The sequence below is a fragment of the Vulpes lagopus genome, chromosome 18 (assembly GCF_018345385.1).
Source record: "Vulpes lagopus strain Blue_001 chromosome 18, ASM1834538v1, whole genome shotgun sequence".
NCBI classification, from domain to species: Eukaryota; Metazoa; Chordata; class Mammalia; order Carnivora; family Canidae; genus Vulpes; species Vulpes lagopus.
The window spans coordinates 46,902,015-46,911,536 of NC_054841.1; the positions used below are offsets into that span (position 1 = coordinate 46,902,015).

At 45.8% G+C, this 9,522-nt stretch overlaps 1 pseudogene; it reads right to left on the reverse strand.

The window, feature by feature from the left end:
- Positions 1-3,096: 3,096 nt before the first annotated feature.
- LOC121477879 lies at positions 3,097-9,130 on the reverse strand (annotated as a pseudogene).
- Between the last annotated feature and the right edge of the window lie 392 nt (positions 9,131-9,522).

The window sequence follows — 9,522 nt, forward strand, 5'->3', positions numbered from 1 at the left end:
TTGATGTGTATTTCCCTGATGGCAAGTGATGCGGAGCATTGTCTCATGTGCGTGTTGGCCATGTCTGTGTCTTCCTCTGTGAGATTTCTGTTCATGTCTTTTGCCCATTTCAGATTGGATTGTTTGCTTCTTGGCTGTTGAGTTTAATAAGTTCTTTATAGATCTTGGATACTAGCCCTTTATCTGATAAGTCATTTGCAAATATCTTCTCCCATTCTGGAGGTTGTCTTTTAGTTTTGTTGACTGTATCCTTTGCTGTGCAGAAGCTTCTTATCTTGATGAAATCCCAATAGTTCATTTTTGCTTTTGTTTCTTTTGCCTTTGTGGATGTATCTTGCAAGAAGTTACTGTGGCCAAGTTCAAAAAGGGTGTTGCCTGTGTTCTCCTCTAGGATTTTGATGGAATCTTGTCTCACATTTAGATCTTTCATCCATTTTGAGTTTATCTTTGTGTATGGTGCAAGAGAGTGGTCCACTTTCATTCTTCTGCATGTGGATGTCCGATTTTCCCAGCACCATTTATTGAAGAGACTGTCTTACTTCCAATGGATAGTCTTTCCTCCTTTATCGAATATTAGTTGACCATAAAGTTCAGGGTCCACTTCTGTGTTCTCTATTCTGTTCCATTGATCTATGTGTCTGTTTTTGTGCCAGTACCACACTGTCTTGATGACCACAGCTTTGTCGTACTCTGAAATCTTGCATTATGATGCCCCCAGCTATGGTTTTATTTTTTAATATTCCCCTGGCTATTCGGGGTCTTTTCGGATTCCACACAAATCTTAAGATTATTTGTTCCAACTCTCTGAAGAAAGTCCATGGTATTTTTTTTTAATTTTTATTTATTTATGATAGTCACAGAGAGAGAGAGAGGCAGAGACACAGGCAGAGGGAGAAGCAGGCTCCATGCACCGGGAGCCCGATGTGGGATTCGATCCCGGGTCTCCAGGATCACGCCCTGGGCCAAAGGCAGGCGCCAAACCGCTGCGCCACCCAGGGATCCCAGTCCATGGTATTTTGATAGGGATTGCATTAAGCGTGTAAATTGCCCTGGGTAGCATGGACATTTTCACAATATTAATTCTTCCAATCCATGAGCATGGAATATTTTTCCATCTCTTTGCGTCTTCCTCAATTTCTTTCAGAAGTGTTCTATAGTTTTTAGGGTATAAATCCTTTACCTCTTTGGTTAGGTTTATTTCTAGGTATCTTATGCTTTTGGGTGCAATTGTAAATGGGATTGACGCCTTAATTTCTCTTTCTTCAGTCTCATTGTTAGTGTAGAGAAATGCCACTGATTTCTGGGCATTGATTTTGTATCCTGCCACACTGCCGAATTGCTGTATGAGTTCTAGCAATCTTGGGGTGGAGGCTTTTGGGTTTTCTATGTAGAGTATCATGTCATCTGTGAAGAAGGAGAGTTTGACTTCTTCTCTGCCGACTTGAGCCTTTTATTTCTTTTTTTTTAATTTTTATTTATTTATAGTAGTCACAGAGAGAGAGAGGCAGAGACACAGGCAGAGGGAGAAGCAGGCTCCATGCACCGGGAGCCCGACGTGGGATTCGATCCCGGGTCTCCAGGATCGCGCCCTGGGCCAAAGGCAGGTGCCAAACCGCTGCGCCACCCAGGGATCCCTGAGCCTTTTATTTCTTTTTGTTGCCTGATGGCTGAGGCTAGGACTTCTAGTACCATGTTGAATAGCAGTGGAGAGAGTGGACATCCCTGTCATGTTCCTGATCTTAGGGGAAAGGTTCCCATTGCTTCCCCATTGAGAAAGATATGTGCTGTGGGCTTTTCGTAGATGGCTTTTAAGATGCTCAGGAATGTTCCCTCTATCCCTACACTTTCAAGAGTTTTGATCAGGAATGGATGCTCTGTTTTGTCAAATGTTTCCTCTGAATCTATTGAGAGGATCATATAGTTCTTGTTTTTTCTCTTGCTGATATGGTCAATCACATTGATTGCTCTACGAGTGTTGAACCAGCCTTGCATCCTGGGGATAAATCCCACTTGGTCATCGTGAATAATCTTCTTAATGTATTGTTGAATCCTATTGGCTTGTATCTTGTTGAGAATTTCTGCATCCATGTTCATCAGGGATGTTGGTCTATAATTCTCCTTTTTTGGTGGAGTCTTTGTCTGGTTTTGGAATTAAGGTGATGCTGGCCTCATAGAATGAATTTGGAAGTACTCCATCTCTTTCTATCTTTCCAAACAGCTTTAGTAGAATACGTATGGTTTCTTCTTTAAACGTTTGATAGAATTCCCCTGGGAAGCCATCTGGCCCTGGACTCTTGCGTCTTGGGAGGTTTTTGATGACTGCTTCAGTTTCCTCCCTGGTTATTGGCCTGTTCAGGTTTTCTATTTCTTCCTGTTCCAGTTTTGGTAGTTTGTGGCTTTCCAGAAATGCATCCATTTCTTCTAGATTGCCTAATTTATTGGCGTGTAGCTGCTCATAATAAGTTTCTAAAATCGTTTGTATTTTCTTGGTGTTGGTAGTGATCTCTCCTTTCTCATTCTCGATTTTATTAATCTGAGTCCTTTTCTCTCTCCTTTTTAATAAGGCTGGCCAATGGTTTATCTATCTTATTAATTCTTTCAAAGAACCAACCTCTGGTTTTGTTAATCTGTTCCACAGTTGTTTTGGTCTCTATTTCATTGAGTTCTGCTAGAATTTTTTTTTAAGCCTGTTTTTTGTTTTTACTGGAGGCTCAGGTGGCACATGACAATTCATAAAATGGCTTCAGAGGTAGGGGCTGGGATTGGTGGGGGGGGGAGACAAAAAATAAACTGGGGTGGGAAAGAAAACAACCAGGAGGAGGTAAGAGCTGGCTGGTTCTTTCTCAGCCTGATTTAGGGGAGGGAGCTGGTGCCTCTGAACAATAGGATGGATCCCTTCCTTCACCCTTGGTGGGGGAGAGAGAAAAAGCAAAAGGATGTTGCTTCAGACCTCCTGAGTCTCAAGGAAAAGGGGAAAGCCGGTGTTCTGATGTCATGAATTCTGGGAAGGGGGAGGGGGTACTGGGTCGGGTAGAGGGCAGCTGGAAAAACTGGCAGATAACCAGATGGTAGCTCTGGGGGTCCTTCATGTTGGAGTCACTCCAGTATGGTGGTGGTGGTGGGAGGTTCCCACTGTTGATGGGGGCCGAGGTCTCCGGGGCTGTGGACTGCCTGGGTCCGGGGTGCTGCTGCTGCCGCCGCCGCTGGAAGTACCGACGGTTTCGTGGGCGCTGGGGCTCAGGCCGGGAACCATCAGTGGGGCCTTGGCTGGGCTTGGTCTCGCCATCCCCACCTTCCTTGGTAGGCTGCTGCGGTGGCCTGGGGCGGAAAGGCCTTCGGTACCTAGGCCAGAACCTGGGAAGCCGGACCCGCTCATCTCCTTGCTGTTGGTCTCCCTCCAATGGAGCTGTCTCTTTGGGCTCTACCCCGTCGGTGCCCTCTATAGGCTGCTGCTGGTTGAGGGGCCGAGGGCCTCGCACAAAGAGCCGGCGGTAGAAGAAGGGAGGCGGGTGCCGCCGCCTGGGCCTCTGCCCAGAGTCCTCAGCTCGCTCCCCCTCGCTGCCCGGTTCTGTCCCACCTGATGGAGCCTCTGCCACCATGGGTGGCGGGGCAGCTGGACGGGGCCGGGGGATGAATCCACGGAGCCTGCGACAATTAGGGGCATAGCAGCTGCCCTTCACTGGCATGACCCGGGGCCCGTTACGTTGGCAGCTTCTGCACCCTTCTCTCCCTCCACGACATCAAACTCCACCGGCTCCCCATCTCCAACGGTGCGCAGGAAATTCCTGGGGTTGTTCCTCTTAATGGCCATCTGGTGAACAAAGACATACTCCTTGGTGTCATTCCTGTTGATGAATCCGTAATGATTCTGGACGTTGAACCGAATTCTCTTCTTCTGCTGGGTGTAGGATCTATTTGCTGTTTTTTCTCCAGCTCCTTTAGGTGCAAGGTTAGCTTTTGTATTTGAGTTATTCCCAGGTTTTGGGTGGATGCTTGTATTGCGATGTCCTTCCCCCTCAGGACTGCTTTTGTTGTATCCCAAAGATTTTGAATGGTTGTATCTTCATTCTCATTAGTTTCCATGAATCTTTTTAATTCTTCTCTAATTTCCTGGTTGACCCTTTCATCTTTTAGCAGGATGGTCCTTAACCTCCACATGCTTGAAATCCTTCCAAACTTCTTCTTGTGATTTAGTTCTAGTTTCAAAGCATTATGGTCTAAGAATATGCAGGGGACGATCCCAATCTTTTGGAGTCGGTTCAGACCTGATTTGTGACCCAGTATGTGGTCTATTCTGGAGAAAGTTCCATGTGCACTGGAGAAGAATGTGTATTCAGTTGTGTTTGGATGTAAAGTTCTGTAAATATCTGTGAAATCCATCTGGTCCAGTGTATCACTTAAAGCTCTTGTTTCTTTGGAGATGTTGTGCTTAGAAGACCTGTCGATTGTAGAAAGCGCTATATTCAAGTCTCCAAGTATAAGTGTATTATTATCTAAGTATGTCTTAACTTTGGTTATTAATTGATTGAGACACTTGACGGCTCCCGCATTCAGGGCATAAATATTCGTGACTGTTAGGACCTCTTGTTGGATAGATCCTTTAAGTATGATATAGTGTCCCTCTTCATCTCTTACTACAGTCTTTGGGATAAACTTTAGTTTATCTGATATAAGGATGGCTACCCCTGCTTTCTTTTGAGGACTATTTGAATGGTAAATGGTTCTCCAACCTTTTATTTTCAGGCTGTAGGTGTCCTTATGTCTAAAATGAGTCTCTTGTAAACAGCAAATAGATGGGTCCTGCTTTTTTATCCAGTCTGAAACCCTGCGCCTTTTGATGGGGTCATTAAGCCCGTTCACGTTCAGAGTTACTATTGATAGATATGAATTTAGTGTCATCGTAATACCTATTCAGTCCCTGTTTTTGTGGATTGTTTCTTTGGGCTTCCTCTTTCTTTTACAGGGTCCCCCTTAATATTTCTTGCAGAACCGGCTTGGTGGTCACATATTCCTTCAGTTCCTGCCTGTCTTGGAAGCTCTTTATCTCTCCTCCTATTCTGAATGGGAGCCTTGCTGGATAAAGTATTCTTGGTTGCATGTTCTTCTCATTTAGGACCCTGAATATATCCTGCCAGCCCTTTCTGGCCTGCCAGGTCTCTGTGGAGAGGTCTGCTGTTTCCCTACTACTCCTCCCCATAAAAGTCAGGGATTTCTTGTCTCTTGCTGCTTTAAGGATCTCCTCTTTATCTTTGGAATTTGCAAGTCACTAATAAATGTCGAGGTGTTGAGAAGTTTTCATTGATTTAGGGGGGAATCTCTCTATCTCCTGGGTCTGAATGCCTGTTTCCCTTCCCACGTTAGGGAAGTTCTCAGCTATGATTTGTTCAAATACAGTTTCTGGACCTCTGTCCCTTTTGGCACCCTCGGGAACCCCAATTAAATGTAGATTTTTCCTTCTGAGGCTGTCATTTATTTCCCTTAACCTATCCTCAAGATCTTTTAATTGTTTTTCTCTTTTTTACTCAGTTTCCTGCTTTGCCATCAACTTGTCTTCTATGTCACTCACTCGTTCTTCTACCTCATTAACCCTCGTCACTAGGACCTCCAGATTGGATTGCATCTCATTTAATTTATTTTTAATTTTGGCCTGATTAGATATAAATTCTGCAGTCTTGAAGTCTCTTGAATCCTTTAGGCTTTTTTTCTAGAGCCACCAGGAACTTTATAATTGTGCTTCTGAATTGGCTTTCTGACACTGAATTGTAATTCCAATTTTGTAACTCTGTGTGAGAGAGGACTGTTTCAAATTCTTTCTTTTGTGGTGAGTTTTTCCTTCTAGTCATTTTGCTCAGTGCAGAGTGGCCAATAACAAGTTGTACTGGAAAAAGGAGAAAAGGAGGGGGAAAAAAAAGAAAAACAAAGGGGGGGGAACAAACAGAAAACAAAAAACAAGGGGGAGTATCCTCTGATTCTATATACTGTAAATCCCTCGACTTCCCCTGAAACTTTCCAGTGCTGCTTGGTCAAAAACTTGCTTTTCCCCTGTCCTTCCAGCTGGTCTTCTGGGGGAGGGGCCTGCTGTGCTGATTCTCAGGTGTGTGCTCCTTGGGGAGCTGCCCTGACCCCTGCCAGGTGCATGGCTCAGAGGGAGCTGTTTATCCTGTGAGGCCCCTGCTCAGTCCCAGGTACAAGGTGACACCAGGGGAACAACAACAGTGGCGGGGCCAGCTCTCCAGCTGTGGAGTCAGCTCCCACAGTAACTAGCGCAGCTCTCAGTCCGCAGGGGCCTGGATACTTCGGGGCGGGGGGCGCCAATCTGCACAGCTCGGGGGCAGGAGCGTCCTTGCTGTCCTGTGTCCTCCCGGCCTCTGCTTGTCCCCGGGGGAGCGCCGGATCCTGGGCTGTGTCCCTCGGCGCCCTGGGCTCTGGGGCCTGCACCGCTGGAATCGTGCTCCTGGGGCGCGCAGCCTCCTCCAGGTGGAGACACCGCCTGAGCCACCCGAGCTGTTTCTGAGGTCCCGCGCTGCAGCCCTTTAGGGAGCTCCACCGCAGAGTGTGGCGGCTCTCCCCAGGGCGCAGGTCCTCAGTTGCTGCCCCTGGGAGCCTGAGGGCATCCCTGCCCCCCGCCCCCCGCCCCCGGGATCCTGCCCGAGCTCCCTGCGAGCCCCTTTCCCCCGGGAAGGCTGGTGCAGCTCCTGCTCCTCCGGGACGGGGCTCTCCTGTCCTGGGGACACTCGCCCCGGCCTCAGCCCGGCTCCTCGCGGGGCCCCTCCCCCTTGGAGGCCTTTTGTTCCTTTATTTCTTTTTCCCCGTCTTCCTACCTTGATAGAAGCGCGAACTCTTCTCCCTGTAACATTCCAGCTGTTCTCTCTTTAAATATCAGGCCGAATTTGTAGGTTTTCAGGCTGATTTGAAAGTTATCTAGGTAAGTTGGTGGGGACAGGTGACTTGGGGACCCTACTCTTCCACCGTCTTGGAAACAAGCTGATTCACTTATATCTTGCAACATGTTCCCACCCCAGTGTTAGAGGACACCTCCACCATCTCACATAATTATCATTTCCTTCCCGTGGTGGGAACATTTCATAACTACTCTTGGCAACATTCAAGTATATAACACTCGAATGTTCTATCACTATACTATAATCAGAATGCTGTACATTAGATCCTCAGAACCTGTTGATCTTATAAATGGAAGCTTTGTCCTGTATGTCCCCATTTCTGCCACCCTTCAGCCCCTGATAACCACTTCTTCACTCTCTGTTTCTTTGAGTTTGGCTCTTTTATATTCCACATATAAGTGACACCATACAATATTTGTCTTTTTTTGAATTATCTCACTTTGGCATCAGGATCCATCCGAACTGTCACAAAGGGCAGGATGTCATTATTTCTCGTGATGGGATAATATTCCATTCCAATAGATATTCCATTAATTAATTATAGATTTATCATATATGGTATATATTATCAAATAAACAATTGATTATATAATTATTATATATTATATAATATATTATAGAATGATATTCCATTAATTAATATATAATATTTCCTAATATTCCATTCCATTTCCAATGTGTGTGTGTGTGTGTGTTTGTATACACATATAATGATGGAGTGAACATGGGGGTGCACATATCTCTTTGAGAACCTAATTTAATTTTCTTCAAAACAGTATGCCAGCTGGAATTGATGGATCATATGGTAATTCTATTTTTTTTAATTTTTTATAATTTATGATAGTCACAGAGAGAGAGAGAGGCAGAGACACAGGCAGAGGGAGAAGCAGGCTCCATGCACCGGGAGCCCAATGTGGGATTCAATCCCGGGTCTCCAGGATCGCGCCCTGGGCCAAAGGCAGGCGCCAAACCACTGCGCCACCCAGGGATCCCCAGTAATTCTATTTTTAACAAGAGTTCCCTTTCTCCACACCCTTGTGAGCACTTGTTTCCTCTTGTCTTTTTGATGACCTTGACCCTTCCATTCTTGAACCCCTCTCCTGCGTTGGCTTTGTCCTCTACCTACTTTCATAGGTTTGCTGAAGGCATTGCTTCATTAGTAGTGACTACAGCTCTGCCATCATCTTATTTGGCAACACCTGTATTCCTAGAATTCCAGCAGTCTTTGAGGACCACTGGAACATGAATTCTATTGACCCTACCATCTTGGTGGTACCTTGTTTTACCTTGTTGGTGTTGAATCTTCTTCCAATACTGTTCTCTTCTTACGCTTTGTTCTGGGATATAGGTGAGTTAAGGAGAGAGTTTAATCCCTTAGGAGAGAGCTGATCCCTTAGGGTCTTACTTTCAAGTGAGGCCAGAGCAGCCTAACTTTACCCCATTATTGAGGCAACACCCTTGTGAGCCTGTGAGCAATGCCCTGTGTGTTATGGTACTTTCTACTCTGGGGTACTCTCCTGACACTCAAGTATATTCTGCTGAAGACTTAAGGGCACTCTGTAGCTTTCTAGATTCTCTCTCCCAGCAACTATCCTTTCGAGGACTCTGCTCTACAGAGACTCCAGCTGCATTGACCTTCCCAGACCCCTGCACCATCTCCTCATCTCCAGAAAGTTGCCAGGCTCTGTCCAGGGCCTCCCTTCTTGCACCGCCCCCTTGACTCTCTCCAGGAAGTATGCTGGGCAATTGTAAACTCAATCTGTTGGTTTCTCACTTCTCAGGGATTCCTGCCAATGCTGCCTGTTTTCCAGTGTCTAAACATATAAATGGAGGAGGTCCAGATTTTTAGTTATTTAAGATGAGAGGGTGAATCTTGGCCAGCAGACAGAAATCCTCATTTTCCCTCTTCCTCACACCCCTCCTTACTCAGTTCAAACCTCATGCTCAATCACTGTAGACATGACCTTGTTCTTTGCTCTTTTCTTCTTCTAGCTTGACAAACCATAGTCCTGGTTAAATCCAGATCTCTGCCAATCCCTGTTTGCCTCTGCAGATGAGCACACCTGCATAGAAATACCTACCATGGCGGCAGCTTTGTATTTAAATTTATGGCTGTGGACACCTGTGGACCATTCATGCTGCCTGAAATATAAATTGTCTGTCTCCAGTCCAATCTCTAAATGGCCACACCAAGCCTTCTTCTCAAAGCCCAAATTTTCCACCACCATCTTCTCTCTCTCAGTTTCCAACTTTGTTGGAAAATGTAAGCCACTAGAGTCATTTCAAAGACAATCCCTGCCAGCCTCACTGACTTACCCTTCCCTGCCCTCAACCTGCTTTCTGGCCTCTTCCAGAGATGACCACCCTGCCCTCATTAACCTATCTTTTCCTCTGTGCATGAGGCCTCAGTTTCTCATTTCAAAGGACTTTATTGCAGTGATTCTCCTTTCTCTCTCCCACATCATCAGGTGGTTGCCTTCCATTGGATAATTCCCATTACTCAGAGCTTCTCTCATCTTAGAGGAACTCATGGCACTGCTTCCTCCCCATTTCTGCATCATTTATTTGCTCTCCTTTTGAAGCAAAACTCAGTGAAAAATCTCACTGCCATTAATCCATC